At 39.5% G+C, this 14,129-nt stretch overlaps 1 protein-coding gene across 2 annotated transcripts in view; it reads left to right on the top strand.

Moving 5' to 3' along the window:
• lrrc4ca (leucine rich repeat containing 4C, genome duplicate a) overlaps window positions 1-14,129 on the top strand; it is a 95,037-nt gene that overhangs the window by 59,035 nt on the left and 21,873 nt on the right. For both annotated transcript variants that reach the window (XM_041794691.1, XM_041794690.1), the window contains one exon: window positions 5,133-5,206. The gene's annotated coding sequence lies outside the window, so the exon portion shown is untranslated. The remainder of the gene's footprint in view (window positions 1-5,132; window positions 5,207-14,129) is intronic.

The following is a 14,129-nucleotide window of genomic DNA, read 5'->3' as shown; positions in this document are numbered from 1 at the left end:
CATTTCTGTCTTGATTTCCAAGATTCTGTGTCTCTTTTAGAGCAAGTGTGGTTTAGGCTCCAAATCAGAAACAGCCTAGGGATTACTGATGAATTTGGGATGTGTGCGAGAACTCCAGCACTAGTGGCCATCATTTTTGAGTAAAATTTCATCCCTTGCACTTTGCACACATTTTTGTCTACAATATTTCAACATATCAGCATTACATGAGTAATTGAACTTAATGGGTTTGTTTAACTGGGTTTACTTGGTAAGCAGTCTTATAGTACTGGAGTCCCAGATATGTTTAAAGATGGGCTTAGACTTTGCAGTATCGAAGAGGGGACAAAGTTAAGACCTTTTTATGATGTGTTCAAATGTCCTACAGAAAAAATTTGAATTTTAGTTTTTAGTGTGAAATCAGAATAAATTTTATCATTTTAAAGGAGGAATATTTAGTATAAGATAAAGGAAAAGCATGAGTTCAGTTTAAATGTTGTCTCATGTCTCCACCGTAAATACACATATAATCCTGTTAATATAACTAATATTATCGATGAAGAGTGTAACAGCTCCTCTTGCCCTTTAGAATAAAAAGTTCATACAGAAATTCATACATTAATAAAACACATCAACATAACCAAGCTGTAAAGCTGGAAAGGCTTAAGAATAATTGATAATTTATTTATCTCTAGGTTTTAGGTACTGGGGACTCGTCTAGAACTTGAACACGGGTAATGGGGACTTGAACTTGGCCTCAGGTAAACAGGACTCCGATTTTTCTTTGGTGACTCAGACTCGACTCGGACTTGAACACTAGGGACTCAGGACTCGACTCGGACTTGAGGTTTGGTGACTCGACTACAACACTGTTGGTATGAAATAAGAAAATAATAAACAGTACACAGAGGTACTCTTCAGTCCACACCTTCAACATTATTTGCACAGCAATCTGGATTACAGCAACAACTACTTTAGAGCAGCTAAGGTAACTCTGAAAGGGCACATTATCCAAAAGGCAAACAAGCAGGTTCGCCCTGTTAGCACTGGTTAGCACATGCCATTGTGATGATACCAGAACAGATAATTGGTGATCTGATCCTACTAAGTTTTATGGAAAGAGAAGAATTCTGCAAGCTGAAGGTATTAGGTGACCGGGAGAGCAACTCAACATCATAGATGTGTGAGGAAAGAGCAGATGAGTGCTGATTGATAACGTATCAATAAAGTGGCAGGATAGGATTATCTTAGAGTGGCAAAAGGCTCTTGAAGGGTGAAAACAGAAATGCTTTGCTTTTATGCTGTTGAATAGTTGACCACACTGACTAGATAAAGTTTGTACCATCTCATTCACACCACGGAGCTCCAGTTTGATGTTCTCTAACACAGTTTAGGCTCAACTAATAACACGACTTGTTTCATTCAGAATTGGGCTTCAGAAGTGTTAATAGGATGTACTTGTTTCAGTGGAACAACCCTGACACAAACACATGGCCAAACACAAGGAAGCCAAACCAGGTCAGGTCCCAGCTGTTCACTTGCATCTAAAAGATGCAGGACATTCCTTCTGAAGGAAGCAATGTTCAGATACTGGCCAGATATGATCACTGGTTTGAGAGATGTGTCAACAAAGCCATCTATGTCAAAAAAAATATATATATCCAGGAGCAGAGGTAGCAGATTCTTATCCCCAATATATAATGCAGCCTTGGATTCCTAGTGTCAGCAATACAACCAGGGCTTTCACTGTGGTCACATAACCCGACATCATCCTAGTAAACCTAAAAGAGGCCTGGGAGGATGTGCTGTTCGGCAAACTAGTGAGGCTTTTTCACTAAACCAAGCCATGCTGATTTATATTTCCATCACCAGTTTGGCTATGCACAGAATGGTCCCGCTCTGTAGCAGGGCACAAGCACCCCACGTGACATCACAGTGGTTCATGATGATGAACCGCTGGCAGACACCTGGCAGACGTGTTTAAGTAGCAACTACTGCATCAACCTTTGAAATACCTGCAGGATTACCAGCAGAAGAAGAAGATGAAGATGAACACTGGCCAACTGTTGAACAAAACAGTGCTAACAGAACGTCAACATCAAGGACTCAAAACGCTGCATCATGAGCTCTATGCACACTCAGAGGGATAGCACGGTTGTGGTTGCAAAAACTCTGCCGTGCTGGCCTGCAGTGGCCAGTCAAACCAAGTAGAGCCAAGCTTCTCATTGTAATGGAAAAAGCCCAATTAAAGGTCACCAGCTCTTAGGTGACCACTCAGATCATTAGCATATGAATTGTCAACAGAAGCTGCATTTTCATTACCCCTAGAAATGCACAAAATCTTAATAGCTCAATAAAAAAACTGGTAATGGAAACATTGGAATTTCAAAAAAACCTCTCAAATATTGCTTCAAAGTTTTTACACTTTCATGAGGAGGTTTTTCAGACATTTTGATATAAAAATATATTGCAAAACTACAATGGAAACACTTTTTCCATATAAACAAGTCACAGGACATTATATATGGTGTCACATTACCAGTTCACTTCAAGACAACATGGCGCAGTATGTGTGGGCAGAAGAGGAGACCGAGACTTTTCATCATACCAATACCCAGGGCCGTTTCTAGCTATTTTGGTGCCCTAGGCAAACTTACAATTCTGTCATTCTGTTCATTACGTGGATGGTCAGACTTTAGGAGGAATTTGACACACACGTTGCAGACACAGGTGGGAGGGAGAGAAGACACACACCGCACAGGCAGGTGTTAATGGTCAGGAAATCGGGGGGAATGGGCAGGTAGGGTGTTAGCTGTCCGACGCAGAACTCTATCTCAACATCCTGTCCGTTCAGCGCTGTGTGAACGAGGAAAAAGAAAACTTTTTTTTTCTCTCAATGTCTTGCTGGGCTCCCAGCGTGCGGGTGCTGGGGGCACGCATGGAGAGAGCGACAGAGAGCAGCGAGGTGAGGCTAGACTGTTTCACGAATGAGGGGCACAGAGGTTACAGGAGTTCAGGAGTTGATGATCTGTTACATTAGTGGATCTATCCAAAATGTTCAGGGCTCATGATGGCGCCCCCCTCAGCGTGGCGCCTTAGGCAACCGCCTATATCGCCTATGCCCAGAAACGGCCCTGCTTATACCCTTGGCTTTTGCCATATATATGGACTTTGCCTCTGAATTATCATCCCTTGCCTTCGTCTTTTCTTCAAAACTAGCAAGCAGTGGAGTCATGCTAACTGAGATTTTACGAAAATTGTGAGGCTCATGCCCACAACTCAAAGCGCAATTGTATTTAGTCAAAATTTGAGAAATATCACCTTTATTTTCCAAAAAACTGTAACGGATACCCAGCTAGAGACTTTACTTTTTTGTCCAGTCAGATTCAAAACTTGAGGCCTTTTGCAAGAGAGGGAAAGAACCTCAACTGAGTCCAGTTGCCCCACTTTGGACCAATAAATATAGATGACACTGCTATGATTAGCCACACTTGGCTAACACATGTACTGTCACTTGAATTGAAAAGATAACACGGACTGTCTTGACAATTTTAATCCCTTTAGCTTTCTTATTGTTTTCTGAGTGTTTAAACATTTTTGACAAGTCAACTAGCCTGAAGTTAAATGTCTGTTTAATCAACTAGGAAATTAGCCCTTAGGAGTATATCCTTAAACTAACTTCGGCAATTTTGGGGCTTTTCTATTACACTGAGTTCCTTTGCTCCTCTTGGTTTTTTTCTCTGCACAGCAGATTTGCTTTTCCACCACAGTCGAGCCATCTGTTTGAGGGCTCATCTAGAGTTGTTGATGCAGTGTTTTGGGTCTTTGACATTAAATGGCCATGCTTCAATAGCATTGTTTTGTTCAGCCAGAGGAAGAAGAGTTGGCCAGTCCTTCTTCTTCAAATTATGCTCTTTTTCTGAGCAGGATGATCTTCGGTGAGACAACCTGATGAGGGAAAAGTGAATCAGAATGGCTTGAATTGGATTGTGACTCCTAAACGTCATAGTTGAAAAGCCCAATAAGGTGGCCACCAAGATCATTACCATACGAATTATCAGTATAGGCTTAAGTCCAGGCCCTGACCCTAGTCGGATTGAAAACTTTAGAGGCCTTTTGTGAGAGAGGTTAAACATCTTCAAGGGACCTCAATCAAGTCCAGTTGTCCCCCATTTGGATTAAGATTTGGATGGCACTGCACTGTTTTCTATGTGTTTTCTGAGTGTCTAAAAACTTAAGATGAGCCTCTATTTAAATGGCTTAAACAGCCATTTTAATAGGGGCAACTAGGAAATTAGCCTGAGGGACAAACCCTAAAACTACCTTGGACAACTGGAGTAACAGCATTAACATGAATGACCTGTCTTTTGGCAAGGTTGACCCTTAAGACTCACAGGACATTTTATGTAGCCCTAAGTGTTCTGCTGTGTTTAGTCATGGATATTTCTGAGGATATTATAACTGTTTGATGCTGCCCATCAGGCTTCAATGCAACTTTAATATGGAAACAGTCCTCTTTCACAATGCTGCATGAATGAGACCACAAACCCTTATCACAAAACAAAGGACGGGGTCACGATAGGCCCACACGACTATGTACCGGTGAATCAAACACACTTATTTGCAATCTATGTTCCTGCACTCCACTAATGGATGCCAGGCAAGATGGGAAGCTTTATCTCTGTTTGCTTTTGTCCCCTATAATTTATTCAGCAAGGTCTGTCCTTTCTGTCATGTGTACATGTGTTTGTGCATGCAGGCTACACGTGTGTTAAAGAGGGTGCCTCACCGCTACGACTGTCCTCCTCTGTCTTACTGTACAGCAGTACACTATAAAGCTCCCCCTGTTCGATAGAGGTTCACTGCTGCACTAAAAGATCAGCATTAGCAGAGAGTGCTGAGGAAGCAGTTAAAAGGAAAACTAACAAGATGACTCAATGATTATTTAGAAACAGTAAAGAGAATTTGGAATTAGATGTACTCTATCCTGGGGGTTTCAAAAATTGCTTTTTTGGTAGCCGAGTAGATGCATCATCATCTTTCCAAAACGCTGCATTATTCATGGGCTGCACTCAGAGTGGCCACAAACCATATCACTGCAAACCTGTTATCTGCTGTTAAGTATTATCACAGTTTGCCTCTTGTGTTTTCAGGGACAGCTTTACGGTGGATTGGATGCTAACATGAGGATGACCGTAACCTTTTGGGAGTGCGATTGAATTGGCAGGTAAGAAAAGAAGAATGAAGAACCAACAACTCACCCAGAACACCTAAAAACAGAACAAATATACACTGGCTCATGTTTTTCATACCAGGATGTATTGACAAAAAGAAAAGGAAGCTTACCCCCTCCTAATCGTTTACTGCATTATATCAGATATGCAGTCCTGAGAGGATTTACCTTGTTGTTTCACTCAGTCTTCTCCCTGAAAATGGACCCTTTCAGCCAAAATAAATCATCCTTATTATCTCTACACACTACTGCTGCTACACTTCTTAAAATGTGGGAACACAGCACAGTCCAAAGGTGTCTAATTATGGCGGATGGGAAACTATAAATCACCAGCGTGTTTCTCTGTCTGCAGCCCCATGTGGGCTGGGATAAGCCTCAAGCGCCCTGTGATCATGAAAGGATTTAGAAGGGGAAGTAAATGAATGGCTAAATGAATAATTTTTTTCTTATTTATTCCAATTTATTTAAGCTTTTTAAGGTCTGAATGATTTAACGTCTTCCACATGTTATGTTGCTTATACATCATGACCTGAAGATACATTGTGAATGGAGCCTGTATTATCTTTGAATTGTCATAAAAGAAGTGCAGGTATGATGTTAATGAGTATTTGGAGCATAATCAAAGCTAGGGAAAGCATATTTTCCTTCAGAAATACCTCAAAGATCCTTCTTGTGTTTTTATTTATTTTTTGAATCCATAAAGACTGAGTAATATGTCATTGCTATTGCCAGTGAGAGTTTTGGCAGATTATCTGGATCATAATCATTTTGGCAAAAGTAGACAATAAAGGAACAACAGTTCCAGTATAGCGTGCTTTGAAGTAGCCAAGATTTCTTTGGATGCTCTACGATCACGAGTTAATCACAATGACTCCAACATGGTTGCTCGCCATACCATTACACACTGACAGTTATGGTTAACAAATAAAATGATTTTGCTGTGGGTATAATTTAGACATCATAGATCCATCAAGCTGAATGTATAAACCAATTTTAGAGTATTAAGTCCTAGCCTCCTGTATGCTGCCTCCTCCATAGTGCTGAATATACACTAGGCCAGGATAATGACCAGTATTTAGTAACAGGGCACTGGTTAACGTCAGCTTTCGGAAAAGTCCATGTACAGAGACAGAGTTCTCTATGCAGAGTCATTGGTTTGATTTCCAGCCTGTCATTCCAATCCTTTCCCACATCAGAATTTTCTTGCCTCAATCCAGCAGTCCAAACAACGACTAGAAGCTGAACAGATCATATAAAATAGTAATCTAGAAATGTGCGCTGACTTTGTAGAAGATAGAGAGGGCAGATTTTGCAGTGATGTTTCATGAGCAAAATAGATACACATTTTAAATTTAATTTAAAAATTAATACTTTTATTAAAAACAATATTTGCATACTGTACTTATGCACATAAGGCTGGCTGCAAACCAGTATTGATTTGGTATGATATGAAAAACATCTGTGTTTGTGTGTACCTTCCTGTGACGCGGCAGTAGAGAAGAGCGAAAGCTAGCATTAATCTGTAGCTCATGCCAGTATTAAACCAAAATGTGGTAGACCTAACTTTGAATTGTTGAAACACTCCATCAGCTATGTCTGATCTTCATCATTTTTTGCTGAAAAAAAATGCTGAAGTAATTGCTCCAAAATGTTGTATGAAGTCCTATTAGCTAGAAATCTCACTCCAATGTTGAAATCCACGTTAAAATCAGCAGCTAAAACAGAAGTTTGTGAAGTAAACAAGGCCACATGGTAACACTGGATGTATTCAAGGAGGGCCCAGTAAAATAACTATCAAAGGTCAATAAAACCACATCATGGTGTGTTCAGATGTCAAACAAAGAAAACTTTTTTTTTTTTTGGTGAGAAACTCAAATAAGTAGTTGTTTAACCCTCTGAGACCAATGTAGTGTATGACAAGAAAAGACACAGGTTATTAAAAGTTATACAACATTTTAACCATGAATCGTAGCCTTTTACTTTTATTTTCGTCTTGAAGCTAGATAGTTGTGCTGTTCCAATGATAAATTCCTTATGAAAGCTTTTCTAGCCAGCCTGGAACCTGGGTGACTCTTTTGGGTTTTTAAGTATTAAATCCACACCAGTATATATATATATATATATATATATATATATATATATATATATACATATATACAGTGCTTAACAAATTTATTAGACCACTAAATTGCATCGGTAATTACCAAAATCATTTTTTATGTTTCTGCAATGGTTAATACACCAATATGTAGAAGCTCTTTAACCCAAATATGCTAAAAATGCTAAAATATAATTATTACTGTTATCCATGAATTTTCAAATTTACTGATTTACAAAAAAACTGAAAAAAATAGTAAAGCACATTATTATTTCTTGATTAATATGTCAAATTATAGTTATTTCCTTGCATTCCTGAACAGAAAAATGAGTTTTAGTGTTTGATTCATTTCTGACTTCTCAGAGAAGCCCAGTGAGCCAGCTCAAATTTGGGTGAATACAGTTTGAAATTCCTCATTCCTGTTCAAAATGGTAAAACATGGAGGGCTGACTGAAAATGAGAGAGTCACATTAAAGCACTTCATGGTGCTGGATGGTCTTTGAGACAAATATGACAGGTAGTCTAATAAATTTATTAAGCACTGTATATAGAATGTCTTTTTATCCATTTTGAATTTATTTTTGATCATTTCTGCCACTAGTGGCTAATGCTAAATTCCATGTTGTTTTCCCAGAATGCTTTGTTAGGAACTGTCAACCAATGGCAAGCTGTTCTGTTGTGTTGTAATTCTGTCTATTAGATCATGGTGGAGAGAGCCTGAATAGATCATCATGTGGAGAAAGAGCCACAGAGAGGCTGTGATGTAGCCTCCTTTGTCACTGCGGATGGGAACTGCTTTGAATAATAGCACAAATAAAGCCAATACAAAGAAGTGCAAGGATGTCCTGAAAATATGCAAATGTTTTGAAGATTTCTGACCCAGAATGTTTTTTTGTTTCACTTTTTGGTTCCTAAGAGATAGAAGAACAAGTTTGTGCCAAAAAAAAAAAAAAAAAAGTCTTAAGGTCTTTGCAAACTGATTTTTTGGATCCCTGACCTGAGAAAAATTTCACACACTCGTACCTAGCGCTCTGAATCTGTTGCGTTTTATTTGTATCCACTAAGAAAATTTGTTGAATGTGGCTTATTGTTTACTGTGACGTAAATAAGGAGTGGGTAGGAATCTGCTGCTCTGTCACTCCTCCAAAATCACTCTGGATCTATCTATCCTTACACAGAGTTTTATATGGCACCAGCTTGTATGTCAGCTGTGCTGAGTTGTTGTTAACAACTGAGGATGGCATTGTTGGATACGACAAGAAGATACAAGTGTTATACAAAGTTGAATAACTTTCAAACTGTAAATCCTAGGCACTTACTTGTTTTTTCCTCTGAAATCCACCCGTTGTGTCGTTCTAAGGACACTCATCAAGCCTTCGTAGCTCTTATAGAATGTTTACTAGCAAGTCTGGAACTTTGGTGACTTTCCTGTGTCTTTAAAGATTAAATCCACACCATTAACTCCGGTATTGGATGTGTTGTATCCATTTGTAATCCATTTTTCAATCATTCATGCAGTTTTTTTTTAGTTTTAATTGATCATCTCTGTGGTCTCCACTGTGAATCATCCAGTATGTGTATTCAGAGAATTTTAAATCCGTTGAAACTGGCTGTGCTCTCTCACATTTTTAAATACAGTGGAGATCCAAAAATCATCTCACATAACCAGCTTTAAATAGGGCCATGCATGGCCCATAAACCCTCTGCTATAGTCAAACTCGGGGCACTGAAATACATAAGGCACATCTTTTAAAGAAATGTTGATTGCTGTTAGCTCTGCTTTGAGAACATGAAATTTTGAGTTAATATCTGCTCTCCTACTAAAGGGAAAGGAGCTATAACATCATGCCATTGATAGACAGGGACAGAGAAAGATTTTATGAGTCTTATAGACTTTACCAAATCACAGCATGGCTCTAAATGAGAAATGACATGCGGCTGCTTTCATGCGTGAGTGAATCTGTGGAGAAAATGGAAAGAAAGTCTGATACAAGGTCACTGGAGTGGAAAAATAAGAGGAACTTTATGACTCTCAGCAGTGCTCTATGCTGGTACCTCTGCTCACACTGTTGGAAGTCTTATTTTGCACAAGACATTTCACCTTTGTGTCACCAATTTTTATTTGTGTTTTTTTCAAAGACGGGTGCTGAAGTGCACACAGAAATATGCCTCTGGTGTGAACAGTCCTGCTGCAACTCATGCATGTAACTTCCACTACATGTCTGCTCCACTTTTAGTGTGAACAACTGTCGCAGTGTCAGGCTGCTTCACTTGCAACCAGCAATCCTCTGTAAGCCGATGATTCTGTAGTCTGCATTGGACATGCTATGTTGTTTTGATTTTTCTGTCCATTATCTTCTTAATAATACTGGGAATGTAAGCTTTTTTTCCTTTTCTGCTATTTGGCATCTTTATGGCTCTTAGTTCCTTCGTGTTGCTTTGGAGACTAAAATATAAAAGCAATGATTGTAAAGTCTCCACACAGAGCTGCAACGCATTCAACATATTTGAAATGACTCCCCATGAATAGCTTCTTTTATGATACACTTAGTTCAAAGCCTCTTTTCATGGGCTGTTTTTTCTTATTTTATGCATCTCTGTATCCAGCCCAACAGGGAAGGAGATTGTGTTTACTAATGGAAATTGCATTGAATTTTTTTTTCAAAGGAATCATTTCACATGTTTTCACCACCTCTGTAATGTAACATTTTCTGCTTCCTACTGAGAATGCAACAAGTCACGACACATTCCCAAGTATGTCTTATGCTGTTACACTGATTGTGAAACATCAACAATAGTTTTACTTCATTATAATAGGACTTTGATCATTTCTGGCATTATTTGAAAGTAATCTGATGAATTCAGAAGAAACAAAAAATAGCAGTCTTATGATTTAACATCCTGTGCAGTAAGGTGCATTTTTTTGTTTTTTAACTTCCTGTGTGAATCTGCCTTTGAAATTCATTTTCATTCATCTTTGGAGTGGGGCATGCAGCCTCGCTGCCTCTTACCTATAATTTCCACATACTCCACCTGCGTCAAGAGCCGCTCGCAAAAGCGCTCTGTGAAGTAAATCACCCCCTCTCTTGTCAATCTTTGCACTTTTACTGCTTGCACTCTGGTCCGTCTTCAGCGCCTCACAGAATCGCCCTCCGCTCTGCTTTAACTGGAGATATGAGGCAGGTCTTTTTGCATTACTGGCTTGTGCCTAACCGCATCAATCCACATAGAGCAGACCAATCCAAATAGCTGGAAAATGTGCAAATTATCTGGTCAACTTCAAAATACATAATACAACACAAAGCACAGAATCCCAGTAGTAAATCATCACTATAGCAACATTGCGTCCCGTCTTGAGGCACAAGCAACAGGTCATCTGGAGGTCAGGGGGTCATAGAGCTACAATGGTGCCATTGATGAGGGAAAGCTCATTTTTGAGGTGGAACAACACAGAATTTTACTTTAGACCACACATCCTTAGTAGCAGAAATAAACCTTTTAACATCACAATGTACTCACCCATGGTGGAATCAATAAAATCATTAAATCATGTCAAAATGAACAGCATATCAACCCCGGAAGGAAGAATAGTTTGCTGTTTATACTATTGCCATGTTAACACATAGTTTGTAGATCTTGAGCCTCGAGCTCAGGCACAGCTGAATTGTGGCCACGGTGAAGTATGTGGAAATTTGAGGTAAGTCTGTTCTGATCAGTAGCAAAGGATTTAGTTTTTTGTCCATCTATTATAATATATCCTTAGATCAGTTGTTGTGTGTGGTTTTGGTACACTTAGTGGGTTGCACAGCCCACTTTTGGAACCACTGATCTAAACCAATACCCCGGCCAATTCTAAGGAGCACCTCAAAGAAGAACTATTGGCTTTTATCCAACAACAGTTTTGTAAAGCATCGCTTCCCAAACTGGGGTCCTGGACCACTTGGGGGAGGTGCCAAAGATTTCAGGGTGTGTGTAAGGACCTGCCTGCTTTGAGGTTGTGAAATGAGGCTCAATCAGACTAACTAAAATCGCAGCAAAAACACGTTTGAATTATTGAGTTCTTTTGGTTAAAACGCGTTTTGGGCTATTTTGCTAAAAACTATTCAAATTGATGTGTATTTTTGATGACAGAATATCTTTTTTTTCATATGGTACTGGGGGGCTTAGCTCTTCTTAGAAGTATGGTGAGCTTGATGGGAAAAAGGCTTGGAAACACTTTCTTAGAACACTACCTTCAGAGACAAGGAAGGTATCCTGTCTCAAGTCAACTGCAAACTCTTGAACAGACACAACCACACATCTATGCATACAAACACACACAGAGAACACCGAAATGCATACTAAGACTGTGCAATGTGGGCTATTACATTGTTTAAAACATTTTTTTGACTTTAACACTGTGGCTATATGTGTATCTTCTGAACTTTTTGAACTTCTTCTTTAAAGCCTCTGTGAGCTTTATTTATTTGTTGATTTTGGTGCCCCCTGTGATTGAAGTAGTAATTTTATTGCTTTGCTGGTTTTGTCCTCTATGTTTTTGAAGTAGCTTTTCCTTTCTTTTTTAACAAATAAATTTCACCCTGCTGTTTTTTTCCCAAGAAGTTAAACAAATAAATTGCTCATCAAGAGTCTTTGGCATAAAAAATGGTTTCAGCAGTGTGAAATAAATCTCCTTCTTTGACACCTTTCCCCAGTTGGCAATGTTGTATGGCCTTAGAAATAACCCTATAGAAATAATTAGCATATATGGTAATGGTCTGGCTCTCGTTTGTAACTCATACAGAAGCATCAATATTAATTTCAGCCTGTTTCATAGCCAGCTAGAAACTCCTCACAAGAGCTTTAAGGACTCAGAAAGAACACTGTTTTTATTGTGTTATATCAAGATCTAGACTTTATAGCTGAAAGGGCTGCAATCAGGGGAAATAAAGGGATTGTAAGCTCTTGGATGAAGTTTTTCAATAGATCCTTAAGAAAAGTGCTCATACTTAAAGAAGCATCCATTATAATCCATTATTTCTAAACCAGCAGAGGTCCCTCCACTCTCATAGTTTATGGTTCTAACAAATGTTACTGCTGCCATACTTACAGTTTTTCCTGCTGGCAGCCTCTGTAGAGCTGACCTTCAGTGCAGCTGCTGTTACTCAGGTAGACTGACACATCAATCAGGAAGACATTATAAGCCAACGTCCTTGAGCATGTCAACACTGGACAGATTTTAAGAGCAGTGAGTGAGGTATTCAGAGGAGATGGGAAGTGTTTTGTTTGTGTTGACCTCTACTTCTGCTCTTTTACTCGTCAAATCATCCAAGTGTGATAATTCAGCTCCGTGGTTTACCGTAAAAACCACAATATTGATTCTGTTAATCAGTCATTAGGCTCTTGCTGAACTGCAGCAGATTATGATGAAACAAGAATCAAACTCAAAGCCCACTGAAATAATTCACACATTCAATCTTCACAGGCTCTTAGTTTTATTGTATTTTCAGACACTATAGCCTCCAGTTTCCTTTCCAGTTTGTAGATATCATCTGTGTGCTCTTCATGCTCGCCTTATCTCACATGTTCCAGCCCCAAACACAATCACAGGGAGACCGTTCTGCCTCCATGTCCCAGGTTCGCAGCCTCAGAATGACCTCCGTGCGACACGGTCACACTCAAAGTGATGCATGCTAACCCTGACCTCAACCAGACACCGGAGTGACAGCTGGCGGTATTGCTAACGGACTCCTCTATCTTAACATCCTTGAAGAGTAGTTAGCAGCCATTTTCTGCCCACAGCCACTCTGAAATGTTCACAGGGTGAAGAATGATTTTATCAATACCTCTTGTCACCCACAAGCCCCTGCCGCTAACAACTGCTCGCTGTGGAAGCAGAAGGCTGTCACATACACAGCTAGTAGAAAACACATTGGACATATAGATACAAACGCTGCTGGAAATCTGTGCAGCTGGTAATCTCTTTTTTTCTGAAATGACAGAGGAATCAAAGCACAGGCAGGAAGGACTAACATCATAAAGAAATCAAAGCTTTCATGGTAATTTAAGCTCTTATTGGCCATTCTGCATGGATCCCTCCATTGATTATACATGTGTGGGAGACATTCACAGTCTATATTTTACATCCATGGCTGTATTTTCCAGCTAATGCACATTCACCTGTATGCATCCTTTTCAAGGCCAGCAGCCATAAACCAGCTCCTGGAAGGCCGCTTCTGCCCGAAGAGGCCAATTGAAATTACTGCAGCTCATTTATCAGGAAAATGCTTTCTCCGGGGTCAGGCTCTCACCGAGGGAAAGGCCGCCTGCTTTGTCTCCGTGTGTAACCAACACCTGAATCCAAATATGTCGCCCCACAGTTCTACTCCTCATCCTGCTTTATCTGATGACACATCAGCCTCTTGAGCAGAGACTTGAAGGTTGAGTCACAAGAAGAGAATCATCACAACTGCTGGCCTCATTCAGAAATAGAGAAAGAAAGAAGTGTCATTATTAACAGTGACATATTTTATGTTTTTTTTATAAAGAAGCACTGAGAGAGTCTTATGGGGAATAAAACTGACAGGTAACTGTGTATTGGTGAGGTGACAGTATTATGTGACTCACAACCTCAACTTAAAAACTTATAAAAATGGAAATAAGTTATCACTCCTAGTTCAGTTTTAGTGTCTGAATCTCTATGAATCATGCACTGAGCCCTCTATGAGTCACTATTATGTCTAATTTAAAGAAGGAGTTATAAGAAATGTGTGTTGTTTGGTGCGCAACAGTAAACATAGAAATTCAAGGAAATGGAAAATGATTGCCACTGATAGAACA

This window comes from Cheilinus undulatus, linkage group 9, assembly GCF_018320785.1.
Source record: "Cheilinus undulatus linkage group 9, ASM1832078v1, whole genome shotgun sequence".
Lineage (NCBI taxonomy): Eukaryota > Metazoa > Chordata > Actinopteri > Labriformes > Labridae > Cheilinus > Cheilinus undulatus.
The sequence above is the reverse complement of the archived record's forward strand: the minus strand, read 5'-3'. Positions and strand labels throughout refer to the sequence as shown.